Consider the following 12,240-nt stretch of genomic DNA (forward strand, 5'->3'; position numbering starts at 1 on the left):
AATGAGCGCTCGTTTTAAAATTACAGTTCTAAGGCAAAAGTTTCTGCATTTTCTCGAAAACTATAAGCTTTACGGAAAAAATCATCAAACATGAAATATGTAGTTCAACTAGATCTGCAACTTTTGTTTAATGGATCCTTGACAAATTATGGACACAAAACAATAATACTAACGGTTTTAACCTTTATCGGTAAAGTTTACGTATAAAGAGCTTAAATGCTTAAGGTATTGCAGGCAATTTAACAATAATGTTGAACATCCAACTCATTTCCCTTTGTATGGAGTGGAGTAATAAAAGAATCTTTTCAAATGTTGAGGTAGACAATTTAAACAGTTTAAGAACAGGGCTACAAATAGTTGAGGCACAAAACTTAAGCACGCACCCGGCTCTGTAGAGTAAGTTGGTGTTGTGATTTTCAAACCCCTTAGAAGAGAAGTACAATTTGACCTGTTAAAATTGTAAGGGTTAACTAAACTTAGACAAGAAGAGAAGTACAATTTGACCTGTTAAAATTGTAAGGGTTAACTAAACTTAGACAAGAATCCGCACTATAGGTAGTTTAAATCAGCAATTTCAAAGTCAGTAGATGCCTGAATTGAGTTTAATCGTACTGATGAAGACATGGCGGAGTTTTTCCGCTTGACATTTACAAAGTTATAAAAATTCGGCTTTACACCGGTTCAAATACATAGAATAGCATTGACTGTTAAGAACATTAAAATCCGATCGAGCAGCCACATATTTCGAAAAACAGAAGGCTTGGCCGTCCTTTTGTACTTTTTGTGTTGTTTACAAGTTTTGAAGTCTTGTGTAAGCCACGGAGGTCTGTAATGTCTTGGAGGAAGACTGTTAATAAAAAACTGCTTAAAAAGCTATAGAATAATTCAGTGGCATGGAAAGTGCCAAAATTATGCAATTGTATAATCTTGTCCAGCTGTATTTGGACATCAAGTAGTTAAGCTTATTATATTCATATTTACGGAAGCTTTTCGTTTTAGTTTGAGAAACTATAAGGGAAAAGGTATCAGGGCAGGGAATATTCAATTCCATTGTGGGATGGTATCCGTCTTTTGGGACAACTAGAGGGTCAATTCTAGATGCAACGATTTCGAACGGATCCAACATAAATACTAGATCTAATTGCCTATTTAAAAAATTACGGATAAGACTTATTTGTTGTAATGAAAGGTCTAAAAGTCATCAACGAAGTCATGATCCGACAAAGGCGTGCAAACAAGTGAGTCAGTCCCAAAAAAATCAAATGATCCCTGTCAGAAAGTAGAGATGGAACAGATTTAATAGCAGACAAATAATGTTTATAAATTAAAATGGCACCCCCGGCGGATATAAAAAAAAATGTTACAAAAATAGAAAAGGCATATAAGGAAACTTTTACAGTAACAATTATATTTCATTGGGGTAATCAGTCTGAATTAACTCTGATGTAAGACTGGAGTCAACAGCATAAAGCACCCTACCTCCCCTACGAGAAACGCGATCAGTTTTATAAGTGTTAAAGTTGTTTGGAAAAACTTCGGAGTTGAAAATCTCCGGTTTCAGCCAGGTTTTTGTGAAGACTCAAAAATGTGTTCATTCAAGGCAGAGGAGTCAGCAACAGAAAGATAACTTCATATTGAGTTCCCTTACATTTTGATCCGCTAGAAATATAGAAGTGTTTAGTTTTTTTGGAACAGACTCTAAAATTTCTTTGTCTGTTAAAAACAACTTCATTTATTATTAGTTCATTATCTACTCATATACGTATAATAAAGTCTCATATACATTAATTTGTACATACATACATTTAATGTATTTTCCATTGAATTTGTTTGTTTTATTTGTATATATGTCTTACATCACCCTTTAATTATATATATTTTTATTATAAGTTTATGAGTGGCCCAAGTTTTCGTGAAATCTGAAAACCCCTGTTTCTTGGGACGGTAGGCCAAGACCTCTTGACCGCGGAGGAGCTCGGAACTCTCCTCACCAGTGGAGGCCGCGTTCAACTACAGGCCCCTCGGAGCTCTAAGCAGCGACCCGAACGACGGCGAAGCCCAGACCCCCGGTCATCTACTCATCGGCGGCCCTCTTCTGGCCCAACAATCAACGGCGCTCCCGGACCAGATCAGCCTGACTTGCTTGCGACGGTGGCGAGGTGTCTCGTCTCTCAGGCACAGGTTTTGGCAGCGATCGTCCCGGGAGTACATCTCCAGCCTCCAGCAGCGGTCCTAGTGGCACCAGGGGAGCCCAACATCGTCGTGGGAGCGCTCGTCATCGTCGCCGAAGACAACCTTCCAACCCAGCTGTGGAGGATAGGCCGAGTGGTAGCGATGCACGCCGGCGCCGATAGCAAGGTTCGCGTGGCGGACGTCAGGACGCAGGGGGGGAGTACTGTAGAGCAGTCTACCGACTGGCCCTGTTGCCCGCTCTGAGCTGAAAGACGTCGTCCCTTCAGAGGGGGCGGAGTTTGCGCATTTGGCGCCATTATATGAATTAAATTGAAGTTACAATTTGTAGGAAGAGTGCGGGAGCCCATAAAGCTTTCGTTCGTTCGCTCTTGCGAATCCGCCCCGTCTCTCGCCACCTTAGCATAAAATAGGTTCTAACAGAAATTTTTGGAATATTTAATTTAGTGATGATTTGAACTCCATCGATACCACTCGCTTTCGTCGTCGCAATTTTCGCTAAATTTTACACAAGTTTTTTCACAATTAAGCTCACCGTTCCTACTGCAGTCACAAAGTTTCGGGGTTTTGTTTATTAATACAAAATAGTGTTTCCAACATTAGCAGAAGTATTTTCTACTGGACTGTTTCTTGCCCATTTGTAATTTTGTTTCGTTTTGTATTGTAATATTATAATAAAAAATTCAAGATTTATTTATATTAATATTTTAGCGCATTAAAGATCATTTTTATAATTGAAACAATATCCCTACCGATTTTATGCAGGAATGAAATCGGGTTACATTCTAAAAGTTCTGCAGTTTTTACAAAAATTAATTTTAATAATTTTTTTTGTGTAATCTGCTTCCGCAGTGATGGAAAGAACGGTCCTATGCCCTTCGCACTTAAATGGTCGTCTCGTCGGATGTCTTCTTGGTGATCCTACGGGGATATAAATGGCGGCCGATATGCCCTTCACGTAGGGTCATCTGGTCCCGCGGAGGTGCAGGTGACGGTTTGTCAACCACACTAATGTTTTGCATGAAATTTTAATGTTTTGTAGTTAGATATGATTTTAGTTTTTTTTCGATAGTGGAGTAGATTGTGGTGAGTTCGTGGAAGTTGTGCGCCTCTGGGTGAATTTTTATTTTAATATCCAATTCCTAGGATAATGTATTGCTGTTTCATTATGGCCGCTGCGAAGTCAGCTGTCACGTCCCATGCACTCTGGCTAGCTAGCATCGCTGGAACCAGGGTTTCGGCTTCCACACTGACCCCCGTGATGTCCTCCCGGTCTTGGCGATCGTGATAAAAGCTGTGGCACTCAAATCTCTTAAGGAGCTACGGAAGCAGCCATGTCCGCTGAACAGCTGTAGGATTCTACCTCGCCATGCTTTCGGTTTATCCTAATGTGCGGGATGAGTCTATGCGTCCAGCGGCCTTGTCAAACCTGAATTGCCACCTGTTGATGCACCTGTCTTTGGCTCTAAGCTTCGTCCCTTACTCTGGGTTCTACAAGCTCGCCTCATATCTCCTTGGCCTCGCGCACCATTCCGCTGCATCGTCAGACACTGTCCTGAAAGTGCAGGTTACTCGCAGTGCGCACTGGCGTTAAGTGGCTTTCACTCCTCGTATATACGAATTGGTATCCCGAACTGGTGAGGTGAGTGTCCACCTTTGATTTCTTAGCTTGGTGCGGATTCTTCTGTGCCGACCAAGTCAGCCACCATCACATCAGTGTTTTAGGAACTGTTGTAATCCTTTAGCACCAAGACAAATAACACACTGAGATTGGTTTTATATTTTAGTTATTATTTTATGAGCTTTTAATAACACACGCCACATGCACAGGAATCGTGAAAAAAGGAAAGAGGAAAATTCAAATGTGACCAGATTATAGGTCTGATCAAAATACTAAATTCAGTGTTGTGTTATGTTATTTTTGATAATAGGGCTCTTCAATACGCCCCCCTAAAAACAACATTTCACAACGTTAAACCAAACTTAAAGTTCAATAGTTACTTCATTACTTATTCTAATGTGGCTAGTGTGCATTCTGGGAAGGGTTACAATATGATCCAGCATTTGCTGCAAGGATTGGGGACACCCAGATAAAACCCAACCAGATCTTTATACGTACTTAATACAATAACATCAGATATACAAAATTTAAAATTAAAAAGGAACTTCAATTACTAACTTAGTTAGATTATTTTTGTTTGTTTTTCAATGTTTCCTCATCGATTAACATAAATCAAATTAAACTTTAGATAGGTACTTCAGTTTAACGAAAGGTTATTCTTCTTGGTGTAGTCCCAATTGCCTTCTTAATAACGAGAATCTTTAAGGGGGTAATGGTTTCGTGAAGATGTCTGCCAGCTGATTCTCTGTAGGAATATACTCAATAGAAATAATATATTCTCTATTTGCTCTCTGGAAAAATGATACTTTATATCAATATGTTTTGACCTCTTATGACAAGACGGATTGCTGGCTATGCTTATACATCCCTGGTTATCTTCAAACATCTTTATTGGCTTATCAAATTTAATGTATATGCTTTCTAAAAGAGACTTCAGCCATAATGCTTCTCTTACAGCTTCAAACAATGGCAGAATTCTGTCTCTTTGTATTCCAACAAATTAAATTTGAATTAAACATTTTAAAAAGGTAACCAGATGTACTTTTTCTGTCATTTTCATTTCCACCCCAATCTGAGTCGACATAGCCAACAAATATTTGTTCGTAATTTATATTTTTCTTGAAAATTAATTTCAAATCAATGTTTCCTTTAAGATACCTTTAGACCCTTTTTAAAAATTGCCATAGCTCTATATTATTTTTGTTAGTATATCTACTTAGGATATTCACAGCAGTAGCTATATCAGGACGTGTACAAAGTATTTGTCGTCTGCATTTAACATTTCATAATCTAGTTTAGACGGAAGCGGAGTATTTACAGACTTGCAGTCTTCCATGTTAAGCTTATTTAAAACCTTTTTAATATACGCAGATTGGCTTAAAGATATCTGATTTTGGCCAATTTCTATTTTCATTAAAATAAAGTAACGTATTTCACCCAAGTCAGTCGTTCTAAATTTTGTCATTAGGTATTGCTTAAAATTGTTTAATACTTTTATATCTGATGTTGCTATTACTAAGTCATCCACATATAGTAAGACATAAATATTTTTCTTGATATCGCCTCTATCTTGAACATATATGCAACGATCAACGGGTGAATTTTTAAATCTACATTCTTTTAATGCCTGCTCAAAAACTTCAAACCAGCATCTAGCTGCTTGTTTGAGCCTATTTAAAACATCTACAATGTTTTTATTTTCAGGCTTTTAACAATACTCCATGTTTTATTTAATTTATGAGCAGAGAGTTCGACCTTGATAGCTTCAACCCATAAGACTTATCTTTTCTACTTTGTACTTCATCAAATGAATAAGGAACTTCATTAAAAACAGTGTGAGCATTCATTATAAAATTATTTAGACTTAGATCATCTTCACTATAAGATATGTGTGGTCTATTTTTCAATCTTTCCCTTGTTCTAGTTATATCGTTAGCTTTATTACCAATTTCATTTGTTGAAATTGTTCTAGGCTGCTTTCCTTCCTTACTCTCATTCAGGATACTGTTGTTATCGCTATCCTTACTTTCGTTCAGGATCTCTTGTTCAAAACTCTCATTTTGAACACTTTTATTTACGTAATCCTTACTCTCATTCAGGATTTTTAGTTTAAAATGTTCCGTACTCTCATTCTGGAAATTTTCATTTACGTTATCCGTACTCTCATTCAGGAAATCTTGTTCAAAATATTCCATACTCTCATTCTGGAAATTACATTCAACACCTTCTTTACTTTCATTCAGGGGCATACTTTCCTTACTCTCCTTCAGAAATTTAATTTTCTTACTATTATCCTTACTATCCTTACTATCATTCAGGATTTCACTTTTAGTAGCTCTAGAGTTAACCATATTTGTCTCATCTACAACTACCTCTCTGGCAACCATAAATTTCACATTTTCAATATCCGATACCTTTAAGCCATTTGGTTCGTACCCGACAAATACAGTTTTAAATGATTTATCGTCAAATTTCCGTTTCCTAATCTTGTTATGCACATAAACAGTCGAACCAAATATTTTTAAATATTTCAAAATCGGCTTTCTATTATGCCACATTTCATACGGCGTTGTTTCGCGATCTCCAAGTGCTTGGAATCCTATTTATTAAATAAGTTGCCGTCAACACCGCTTCACCCCAAAAATATTTATCTAGTCTGGCACCATTTACCATGGCACGAGCCTTTTCAGTAATTGTTCTGATCATTCGTTCTGAAACTCCATTTAAATGTGGAGTATATGGTACAGTCAAGTGGTAACTTATTCCTTTCTGAACGCAGAACTCACGCATATCATTAGATAAATACTCCCTACCGTTGTCAATAGATTAACAATTTTAAGATTAAAGTGTTTTTCAATTTTTGCCACAAAATCCTTAAACATATTATACACATCCGACTTATGTTTTATTAAATAAGTGACGCAATAATGGGTAAATTGATCCACAAAAATTAATTTTTATCATCAATAGTTGTTGCTGTTATCGGACCACAGACATCAGAATGAATAACATAAAGAGGTCTATTTATATGCTCTTTAATTTTATATTTAGAAAATCGTAATCTGGCTTGCTTTCCATTTAAACAAGCTTCGCATATATCCTCATAAGGATTAACATTATCAAGTGGACGATTATCATTAAATAAATTCTTTATTTTTATTTCCAACATTTTCCTTTACTTATATGACCCAACCTTTCGTGCCATAGTTTATATAAATCTGTATTTTTCGAATTAACTTTATATGCTTTAAATACAATAACTGGCATATTGTACGCACCTGTGCTTTCAGCAATCGTGACACCGTTTTTGTTCAATTTAACTCCATTTTCGTCGAATACTACTGTTACTCCAGCCTCTTGTAGCCCTTTGACCGATATCAGGTTTTCTGCAACTTCTCCGCAGTACAGTACGTCCTCCAGCGTTATCTGATATTCATTTTTCAGACGGACCACTCCTCGCTTTGTTGCGAAGATATACTCCCCATGCTTAGCAACGGCAATTTTTATTGGAGATTCCAGATCAGCATGGTCCATAAATAAAGCCTCATCGTTTATGAGGTGGTCGGTAGCATCCGAGTCAAGAATAAAATTCACGTTCACTTTTGAATTATTAACATTTTTATATACACTTTTCAGCATGAACGCGAAGCCTGGCTTTGTGGTTGCAGTGTACGCTCGTTTGTTATTCTCTTTGTTATTTTCAGTATTTATTTGTTTATTATAGCCGAAACAATCTTTTTTCATGTGTCCTAGCTTTCCACAATGATGGCATTTTATTTTACTTTTTGTTTCATATTATACGGTTTGCGTGTATTACAATTTGTATTATAATTTTTTTGTTTAAATTTATAGCTATTATTGTTTTTATTATTGTTTTTATAGTTATTGTTAAATTTAGTTTTAGCCTCAGCCTGCATAACCTTTCTACTAGTGTCGTTATTAGCGTTTTTAATTTTTACGTAAACGGTTCCTTACAAACGCGAGCGTTATATTTTCCTCTGAAAGTGTCTCTATTGCTGTAAATACCCCGTCATATGATCCTGGCAATGTGAGCAGCAAATGCGAGATTCTATCCATTTCGTCCATTTTAGCCCCCGACGCTAAAAGTTCACCAACTAGTTCATCAAAAATAATAAAGTGGTTCACTAGTGCCATCTCACTCTTGAGTTTAAGCGCCAACAACCGTTTCGCGCACAGATAACTGCGACGCAATACTTTTTCGTTCATACACGGAATCCAGACTTCTGAGAATTTCGCGTGCTGTGTTGTCGCTCGTTCTGCGAAATTCAAGAAGGAGTCACTCAAATGCTCTTTCAATATGTTTTTAGCGCTCCTCTCTGCCTTAACCCAACTTTCATCTACTTCATCAGGAGTCTTACTATAAATTACTTTTAATATGTCTTGTTCAGCAATAAGTGCTCTTATTCTAAATTTCCAAACTGAATATTTCTCACCGTCAAACGGTTTTATGTTTCGCTTTGATTTGTCCATCATGTACATATATGTATTCACTCGCGTATGTATAAACTGAAAAATAGTTTTTTTTACTTTTAATTTTCTAAACGAACGTGGACTGGGCCCATAACCTGTTGTAATCCATGCACAGGAATCGTGAAAAAAGGAAAGAGGCAAATTCAAATGTGACCAGATTATAGGTCTGATCAAAATACTAAATTCAGTGTTGTGTTATGTTATTTTTGATAATAGAATAGGGCTATTAAATAGGAACGTTTTCTTGGGCCTCCAGAATCCATGCCCTAGTCGTTGGTGTTCCCAAGGGTGGATTTCCACCTGAGTGGCTGGCACATGGAGTGTTTTTGTTAAGCAAAGACATTCTGTTTTAAATTGCGTTGCTTAAACAATGCGGGGTTGCATTTTATACCTGCTGCCAGGTTTCATAACTGCCGGTCATTGTGACTCATACGCAGACCACGAAAGCCTCCCACTAGCATTCACATGCGGAAAAACACGTAAATGATGTGCACACTCACAAACGGGCACAATAGAAATTTATAAAAAGACAGTGCTGCTATACCGGCAATCTGAAATGAGAGAACTTAAATGAGAACGGGTTTGCAGGTAAACAAACCACTTGCCAATTTGATGCAGAATGTCGCAAGAGAGTTATGAATGGGCAGAAAAGGATATACGTGCAGTCCTGGCCCTGCTATGAATCGAAAAATACAATAAGTAAACAATAACAAATCAGTAAGAAATTGCTCTTACCATATCATTGTGTAAAGTCTCCATATGCTCAGGGATGGGGGTGGTTCGATATATAAGAGGTCGATTGGCACTGGACGAAAGTGTCGATCAATGGGCAGAAAATACTTGAAATATCGGCATATCGGTCAAACTACAGAACATCACTACCATCAGATGACAACATCACGCTAGGCCAACTGGACACAGTTCGGAACAAAATAATGTGACTAGACGACGAAAAGAAACGTGTTGGGGGGAAACATGTTGGGTGGGCGAATTCGCTCTGGGGAAATAGGATTAATAAACTCAAAAGCTACAAGATAACGAGGATAAAGGCTTGCTAGACGTTCGGTACTTAGAGTTTGAAGTCTCCGAATCGAGACAATCGTATCTGAGGTCCTTAACGCATCACACGGGTAAGTCTAGGCGCTTTGTACAACTTCTGCCTCGATTTGAGCTTGTAGTTTTGCCTGTTGTGTCAGGTAGAGTTGCACAAAAAAATCCTTCGACGAGGAACCGTGGTCTCGGAAGAACTAGATGCATTGCTACAAAAATCGCTTGGCTAGGGACGGCGAACGCCGTATCGTCTTGCGAGAATTGTACAGGTCTTGGAGCGACTATGAGTTGAGAGTCCTGAGAGTCCTAGAATGGCTGCTCACCAAATTTCAAGAGGAAAGGACCCCGGTTTTGAGGATTTAGGCAAGGAGCAGAACCAGGTCATCGTAGCAAGGAGCATAGCGAGGCTGCATTCCCCAATTTTCTGTGCGTTCTTGCAGGTCAATTGGGCGGTCCCGTTTGTATTAATTTGGTATTCGAAGCGAACAGAATAACGAAAAGTCGGTTCGTTACAAGGTTTTTTGCGCTCTTTACTGCAGGTTCCCAGATCCCACCAAAGTGTGGTGCCCTAAGAGGGAGGAATTGGAATTCGATGAAGTCAGAATTGAGTTTGAGTTTGAGTTTTCTTGTCGAACAGAAAATTCATTAAGCCGCACAGTTGGTTAGAGGCGCTCAGAAAATCTCATTAACGCTGCCAAAATTGAATTCCTAAGTCAAATCTGTGACCCCTTGATGCGCACAGCCTTTACGATGAGATAGAGCAATGTGGCGGTATGAACGTTGAGAGTATGCAGGTTCACATATTTGAGCATCATTGAAGATTTGCTGGGAGTGGATGTTGCTCGCTTTCGGGAAGATTGGCGTAGTCTGGTCTGCCACCGACCTTAACAAGATCGTGGCCTGTTGAGGTATCTAAAAACGAAATTTTAAAGAGCCTTTAATTACTTGTTGTTATCTTATGAGTCGAAGTTCTTTTGAAAAGGAGTAGTCCTGAAGATTCCATATAATGCATTTAGATGTGTTTTCTTGCTGTTGTTTTCATATAAGAATGTTGGGCCGGCGAACCAAATCGATGAGTCCAGTTCGGTTACCGTGCACCCTCGGGACACAATGTCAGCAGGATTGCATTGAGTGGGCACAAATCTCCATTTGCCGACAGAAGTCAACTCTATATCTCTGATGCAAATGTTGAGAGGGTGACTGAGTGCTGATGGAGCCAAAGAGTACTATTTGCGAGTCTGATCACAAGTAAGATGTTATTGAGCTATTTACGAAAAGTCCTTTTGTTAAAAACCTGAACGAGTAAGTGCGCGGTGCATAAATCCAGTATCGGAAGCGATTGCTTCTTTACAGGGGCAACTCGAGATTTCGATGTCCACAATCGAACGGTGACGTAACTTCGGTACGTACGTAAAAGCAACATCCATATGCTCTGACAGAAGAATCACAAAATCAGTGCAGTTGAATATTGCTGATCTGTGATGTATGTACATGTATGTACAGCACTGCAAAACACGGCGCGGTGGCAGTTCCGTACGTGGAAATATTTAGTTGGAACGTTTGTAGGTGATGTGATGTTGTTGTACAAGAAACAGGAAGAGTGTGACTGCATTTGTTGGCATCGAACAGCGACCGCCCAGCCGAAATATGTTTTTTGGAATATTGGCAAGTGAGGTTTGATTTGGTCTAAGGCAACTGAATGATAGAAGACCAAGCAGAAGATCAATTCGACGGAATTTATTATCCGCTCAATGTGTATTGTTCGGTAGGTTCCAACTAGAAACGTCGATTTCTGCGTACCGCTGATACGAATTGTGCTTTATAAAGCGAAATTGCAGTGAGAACCAAGTGATTAATGTTGTTCAAAGAATCTCCTACGAATTCCCAGGTTGATTTTTGCAAGCTTAAGCGAAGTTTTTGGCCGAATTCCTCGTTGAAGAGACTAATTTTGGAACCGACATCCAAGAATGCCCTTTAAGGTCTGTACGTTCCTGATTCATCCCTGACTAAAACCATAATTAGCTGCGCGGCTGCTGGTTCTCCGATGGCCGAAAGGTCCTTGTCATAATGCAACATGACTCTTTAATGGGCACTGAGCGATGCAATGATCACTGCCGAGACAATCGATGCAGAGGTCATGTTTTCTAGGAATTCCAAATCGCTCAGATGATTACATTAGTTTGAATGACTAGTCGAGAAACATTGCACTTACATAGCACAAGTGATTGCAAATAAAGATCTTTGTACATAGGAGTGGTTGCGGGTTTTTCCAAGTTGGTCATGGTTACCTCACGAGCGATAGAAGCGATCGAAGTGCGAAGGCGGAAAGAGCGACTAGCTAGAAGAAGGAAACAGTGCGACGACAAATTCAAAGAATTATCGACTAACGATTTTGTATTTTTAATGCAAATTTATAATTTTTCAATAAATAATCTGCGCCAAAATAAAGGGTGAACTATAGAGCGTTTTATATAGCTATTTACTAATTTAAATTAAACCATTAATAGTGAGCAAGTACTGGAATTGAGATCAACGTTCTCTTTCAATGATGGCATGCAACCGAAAGGATTAAATTTGAGCTTTACAGTAATGAATGTTTTTTCATTAGGGCAACAACAAAATAAGATATCAATTTCTGATTCAACAATAATTTAGTGTTTTTTTTGAGCCCCCTAAAACAATTTTACACAAGTCCCTCTCCTGTGGCGTATTAGTTAGCCGATGTTTTTTCGGTGCAACCCTCTACCCCCACAGTCCATTCCTGAGAATAAACGTTCGGATTTTTGAAAATGTGAAACTCCGATTTCCACAGAGCACATCCACCATCCACTTTCCGATAACAGCTGATCTAAACAGCTGAGGGTTGTCAAAACAGCCTCGTTACAGAT

At 38.5% G+C, this 12,240-nt stretch overlaps 1 protein-coding gene across 1 annotated transcript in view; it reads left to right on the forward strand.

Annotated features, from left to right (window-relative positions):
- Positions 1-6,909, forward strand: part of LOC128256356 (uncharacterized) — a 170,145-nt gene extending 163,236 nt beyond the window's left edge. Inside the window, exon 2 of the mRNA XM_052986654.1 lies at positions 6,782-6,909. The gene's annotated coding sequence lies outside the window, so the exon portion shown is untranslated. The remainder of the gene's footprint in view (positions 1-6,781) is intronic.
- Positions 6,910-12,240: the final 5,331 nt, after the last annotated feature.

Source organism: Drosophila gunungcola (assembly GCF_025200985.1).
Source record: "Drosophila gunungcola strain Sukarami chromosome 2R unlocalized genomic scaffold, Dgunungcola_SK_2 000015F, whole genome shotgun sequence".
Lineage (NCBI taxonomy): Eukaryota > Metazoa > Arthropoda > Insecta > Diptera > Drosophilidae > Drosophila > Drosophila gunungcola.